Raw genomic sequence first — 6,792 nt, 5'->3', positions numbered from 1 at the left:
GGAGCGTGTGGTGGCTTCAATTTATAGAGTTCATGGGCAGCGGCGATCAATTTGAGCAAATTGCGCTGGCGGCCGGATGGGAGGAAGAAGCTTGGCGCACGGAGTACGTGTCCCATAGCGTGGCAGTAACTCCGGTGAGCTACGGAGGGTTCAGAGAAGGTCATGGCGACACGGTGAAAGTGTAGAGCCACGCGGCACCCGGCCGAGAGGCGGCGGTCAACGGCGAGTACTTACCGCGGGCGGTGAGCCAGGGGGGAAGAACGTGTCGTGGCCGAGCGGGGTGACTTCTAGCTCACCGCCGTTGAGGACACGTATCGGCAGTGCTTATCCAAAGACCACCGAGCACGAATCGTGACGAGTCGCGATCAACGGCGGCGGCTACCGGCGGTGAGGACGAACCCGATCTTCTTCAGTTAAGCGGTCACTGTACCATGGGAATACCGGTTCAGAGTGACTGAGAGTCCAGTTTCCAGAGCCCATAACTTCCAATTTTGTGCAGCAACTCGATTGCCTTTCTTAAACAAAATTGTAGAGCAATATACCATCTACAATTCGACTATAGGACTTGAACATATTTGAGCACTGGATTATGCTCAAAACCTAGCTTGAAGTCGAGGTCAGTTCACTGCTAGTCTGAAAATTCAGACATAACAGCCTGACAACCCAACTTTAGGCTTGGTTTTCTCTAAATTCTTCTTAACAACTAAGCTCACAACCTTAAGCAAAGTTATTCTCCTATAATGGGTCTTCAACTTTGATGTGGTGACCTAGGGTAAAAACCCTTATACTTTGTAAGTTACAAAGCCCCAAAGTTGAGCCCATTCACTGATTTTCAGACTTAGAGCAAAACTCAAATGAGGTCCATTTTGCATTTAGGTCCAAAACCTTGGGTTTTGCTTTCAAGTACACATTTTTGTGAACCAAGGGACTTAAGAAACCTATTTGGCTTGGTTTTTGCACTTTAACCCAAAAGTGGGTTAATTTTGCACATAAGCCCCTAGGGTTTGGTTTAGGGTTTTCCAGGGTTCCAATTAGGGTTTCTGGTATCTCAGGGGTATAAAAGTGATTCAAGCTTATTCTTAGGGTCATTTTATGACTTTTACCCTAAAGTATTTAGGTTTTCTTAACTTGGGTAAAGTTTTACCCCTATAATCCCCATTTAGGGTTAAGTTCCTTAACCAGGGTTCTAGTTGCAAAACACTTAAAACAATACAACTTGTTTGAAATTTTTGCCTAGTGAATGCACTCTAGGTGTGTCAAACATATGCAATGCCAATGCTATGATGCCATGCTCAAGTTTTAGTTATAGTAACACCAGGGGTGTTACATCCTTCCCCCCATAAAAGAATCTCGTCCCGAGATTAAAAATCCTAGGGTAAGTAATGGTAAAGGAAACGCATCACATTTTTATTTCCTTATTTTTGGTACAAGACAGGGGTGATGTGGGGGTTACTTCTTTATTACAACAGCTATACAGGCTTTACAATTTACATGAGGCTAAAAAGCCTGGGAAATTCTTATCTAAGAAGTCTTGGGTTTCCCATGTAGCCTCATCTTCCGAATGTTGGTTCCACTGTATCTTGTAGAACTTGAGAGTCTTTCTTCGGGTGACCCTGTCCTTTTGATCCAGAACTCGAAGAGGATGTTCCGAGTATGTTAAATCTGGTTCTAGGACAACATCAGTTATTTCAACGGTTCGATCAGGAACCCGAAGACACTTCTTCAATTGTGACACATGGAACACATTGTGCACAGCAGACAATGTTTCGGGGAGCTGAAGTCGATACGCCACTGGCCCATATCTTTCCAGAATAAGAAAAGGACCAATATATCATGGTGCAAGTTTTCCTTTAACTCCGAAACGTGATACGCCCTTCATTGGTGAGACCTTCAAGTAGACATAGTCTCCTTCCAGGAAATATAAGGGCATTCGCCGTTTGTCTGCATAACTCTTTTGCCGTGCTTGAGCTTTCTTCATATTATGAATAATTCTATGAACCTTTTCTTCAACCTCTTTCACCATATCAGGTCTAAAGAAGTATCTTTCTCCAGGTTCAGACCAATTTAACGGAGTGCGACACCGACGTCCATATAAAGCTTCAAAGGGTGCCATCTTGATACTTTCTTGGTAGCTATTATTATATGAAAACTCCGCTAAAGGCAGACATTCATCCCATTTCAGTGAGAAATCCAAGACACATGCCCGCAGCATATCTTCAAGTATTTGGTTCACTCTCTCAGTTTGTCCACTGGTTTGAGGATGATAGGCCGAACTGTGGAGCAGTTTAGTACCCAGGGATTTATGAAGTTCTTCCCAAAACTTGGATACGAATTGAGGTCCACGATCCGACACTATGGTCTTGGGAACACCATGCAAACTGAGAATACGGGCAATGTATAACTCCGCAAGGGTAATGACGGGATATTTAACTTTGACAGGGAGGAAATGGGCGATCTTTGTGAGTCGATCAATAATAACCCATATAGAATCATACCCTTTTGCGGTTCTGGGCAATCCCACAACAAAGTCCATGCTGATGTCTTCCCATTTCCATGTTGGGATTGACAAAGATTGCAATGGACCAGCAGTTTTCATGTGTATGGCTTTGACACGTCTGCAAGTGTCACACTTCGCCACATAGCGTGCAATCTCAATCTTCATTTTTGTCCACCAGTAATGTTGCTTTAAATCTTGGTACATCTTAGTGCTTCTGGGATGAATAGAATAACGACTAAGATGTGCTTCATCCAGAATTTGCTGGCGGAGCTCTTCGTTCTTTGGCACAACTATGCGGTTTTTGAACCATACCACACCTTGATCGTCTTCTTTGAAACACTTGGCTGTTCCAGCCCTTATCTTTTCTCGTATGTGCTTCATACCCAGATTATCCTTTTGAGCATCAATTATTCTTTGCAAAATGATTGACTCAAGCCTTAACTGATTTAGAGTCCCTTGTTGAATGATCCCCAGGTTTAGCTTTTCCATTTCCTGACACAAAGTGTTCTCGGAAGTCTTCGCCATAAGACAGTGGCAGGCAACCTTACGGCTCAGTGCATCTGCCACCACATTGGCCTTGCCCGGGTGATAATGGATCTCCAGTTCATAGTCTTTAATGAGCTCAAGCCATCGTCTTTGTCTCATATTTAACTCTGACTGGGTGAAGATGTACTTCAAACTTTTATGATCTGTATATATATGACAGATATTTCCCAGCAGATAGTGACGCCAAATCTTTAGGGCATGAACCACAGCAGCTAGCTCCAGATCATGAGTTGGATAGTGCTCCTCATGCCGGCGCAACTGCCTTGAAGCATACGCAATCACTCGGCCCTCTTGCATCAGTACACAGCCGAGCCCACTGCCAGATGCATCACAATATACATCAAAAGGTTTAGTGATGTCCGGTTGAGCTAATACCGGAGCAGTGGTCAATAATGTCTTCAGTTGCTCAAAGGCTTCATTGCACTTAGAAGACCAATTGAACTTGATGTCATTTTTCAACAAACCTGTGATTGGCTTCACAAGCTTAGAGAAATCTGGTATGAATCTGCGATAATACCCAGCTAGTCCAAGAAAACTCCGGACTTGGTGAACAGTTGTTGGGGGTTTCCATTCCAGAATATCTTTGACTTTGCTAGGATCTACCGCAATTCCTTTAGCTGATAACACGTGCCCCAAAAATTGAATTTCTTCCAGCCAGAACGCGCACTTGCTGAACTTGGCATATAGCTGATGTTCCCTTAGGCGCGTCAATACAATCCGTAAATGCTGAGCATGGTCTTCTTCATTCTTGGAATATATCAAGATATCATCAATGAAGACTACCACGAACTTGTCCAATTCAGGCATGAACACCGAGTTCATTAAGTAAGTGAAATGGGCAGGAGCATTTGTGAGCCCGAAAGACATTACCAAGTATTCAAACAATCCATATCGCGTAGTAAACACGGTCTTCGGTATATCCTCGGGCCGAATACGGATTTGATGATAGCCCGACCTGAGATCAATTTTGGAAAATACCCTCGCCCCAGTCAGTTGATCAAATAAGATGTCGATCCTTGGGAGGGGGTACTTATTCTTGATAGTGACCTCATTTAGGGGTCGATAATCCACGCACATGCGCAAGGTTTGATCCTTCTTCTTAACAAAAATGGCGGGGCAACCCCACGGGGACGAGCTTGGCCGGATGAATCCTTTATTCGGTAGATCTTGCAATTGAGTCTTCAGTTCCGCCAATTCATTAGGGGGCATACGGTACAATCTTCGGGAAATGGGAGTCGTACCGGGCTTTAGCTCAATTACGAATTCTACATCTCTTTCAGGGGGCAGTCCAGGCAAATCTTCCGGAAATACATCTGGGAACTCACATACTACTGGAATGTTCTTGATCTCCGGTACAATGGCTTCATAGACTCTACCAGAAGTTTTGGCCGGATTGGTTGCGGGGAGAGTCAAGAGAATCTCTTCTTGGTTATAACTCAACCTGACGGTTCTGAATTTAGTGTTGAGGATTGCCTTGTATTGGGTTAACCAGTTCATACCCAAGATTACATCTATATCCTGGCCTTTCAGAACGATCATATTAGCAGGAAAGTTCCGTCCGGCCATAGTTACTGGCACTCCATAGGCCACTTCTTTAGTAAAAATATGTCCCCCAGGTGAATGAATTTTAACTCCCTCTTTTGATTCATGACATGCAATATGATGTTGCTCCACAAATGTCTTGCTAATGAAGGTATGCGAAGCACCAGAATCAAAAAGAATTATTGCAGGGTGACTGGCCACAGGGAACGTACCCATCATCACCGGCTCTCCCTCCGGTGTGGTAGCCACTTGCGTATAATATACTCGCCCCGTTTTCTTGGTATTCTTGCCCGAAGTACTTCCCTTGCCTGGAGCTGAATTTCCCGATCCTTGCTGATTATTAGCCTGATTTTGCCTTGGATAGGGACAATCTTTAATAAAATGCCCAGATTTGCCACAGTTAAAACATCCAGTTGAAGAACTTGGCAAGGCAGGGAATCGAGTGCCTGGGGCACCCGGCTGCTTTGGGGTAGTAGGAGTATTATTGGGGCGGATAATGATAGGCTGTTTGAAGGGAAATGAAGGTGGACGAGAAAAAGGGCGATTTTGGTTTGAGGGTCGAATCACAAACCGTGGTTTCTTCGCCTGGCCCTGATTAGGCCGATCACCACTGAATCCCTTACTTTTCCCAGAATTTGCATATTTGGCTTCCACAGATAAGGCTGTGCTGACAGCCTTTCCATAAGTAAGATCAATACATGCAGCCATTTTTCGCTGCATCCGGTCGTTCAGTCCTCTCATAAAACAATTCTTCTTTTTCAAATCCGTATTCACCTGATCAATTGCGTACTGTGACAGGTGATTGAACTTGTTGAGATACTGATTAACAGTATCTCCCCCTTGCTTCAGTTTCATAAACTCTTCTTGTTTCATGTGCAGCACTCCCTCAGGAATGTAATGCTCGCGGAATGCTGCTTTGAACTCGTTCCATGCAATTTGATGGTTGTCCGGCTGGATGGCCACAAAGTTCCCCCACCAAGTACTAGCAGGTCCTCGGAGTTGCTGTGCTGCAAACAGTGGCTTCTGTACTTCCGAACAGCGTAGAAGGCCAAACTTCTGCTCTATGACCCGTATCCATTCGTCGGCCTCGAGCGGGTCTTCTGCTTTGATGAAAAGAGGCGGACGAGTCTCAGAGAAATCCAGATAAGTGGTCTCACGGGGACCTTGTTGGAATCCTCTTCCTGCTTGTTGTTGAAGCTGTTGCTGACCCGCCATCTCCCTCAGGAAGCGGGTGTTGTCGGCTATGGCGTTCACCAAGGCAGCAATTGCCTCGGCAAGCGTGGGTGGAACGGGAGGCGGATTCGGGGTAACGTCCCGACCCCCGGATGTTCCGGCTGCATCCTGTGCACGAGTCCTGGTCGGCATCTGAGGCAAAAACATTTGAATAAACATAATATGCCCAAGGAAACCTTCCGTTTTACATTACTATGAAGAGTAATGATACAGACTCAAGATTACACAGCAGGATACATTACCCATAATATCACAATACACCCCACAATACCCTACCATACACTACTCTACTTCTATTACACCCTTATTCCTGCTTGCCATCAGTCTTGGCGGCTTCATCTTCAGGTGTGGGAGTCCAGACATCAACCAACCTCAAAGAAGGAGGAGGCTCAAAAAGGTCTAACTCCCCACCCAGCGCACGTCCCGCAACGTGAGATGGTCCAGCTTCGGCCTCAGCAGGTGGTGTAGGCTCACTTGGGTGTAGTTGTGAGTATAATATATGGACTTCCTCGTGCAACGTGTTGCAGTAAACCTGCAGGTCATCAACAGTCGAGCTAAGTTCTTTAACTCGGGCCTGAGCCCTTGCTTCCTTAGCACACATTAGCAAACGAGACTGCACGGCCCAGTCAAGTGCTAAGTCTCGATCAGCGAGTTGATCCTGCAAGTGTCGGATGTCCCTTCTCAGTTCGTTGATTCTATCACCGTCAGCGACCCAAGCATCAGTCCTTTGTTGCAGTGCTGCCTGAAGTCGACTCACACGAGCTTCAAGGTCTCCGATGGGGTCGTTACTCCCACTGCTGCTACTTTCATGTCGGGGAGCCAATTGATGCCGAGGCACCCCAATTGGTCCCGTAGACTTGCGTGCCGTTAGCCTGGTACGTGGCGGCATCTTTTCTAAGGGGGAAAATGTTATTAGTATGATTCTTAGCATGATGCATGTATAATTACAGAATCAACCTTAGTTGATTCAACCT

Source organism: Zea mays, chromosome 2 (genome assembly GCF_902167145.1).
Source record: "Zea mays cultivar B73 chromosome 2, Zm-B73-REFERENCE-NAM-5.0, whole genome shotgun sequence".
Classification (NCBI taxonomy): Eukaryota; Viridiplantae; Streptophyta; class Magnoliopsida; order Poales; family Poaceae; genus Zea; species Zea mays.
Note: the sequence above shows the minus strand (reverse complement) of the source record.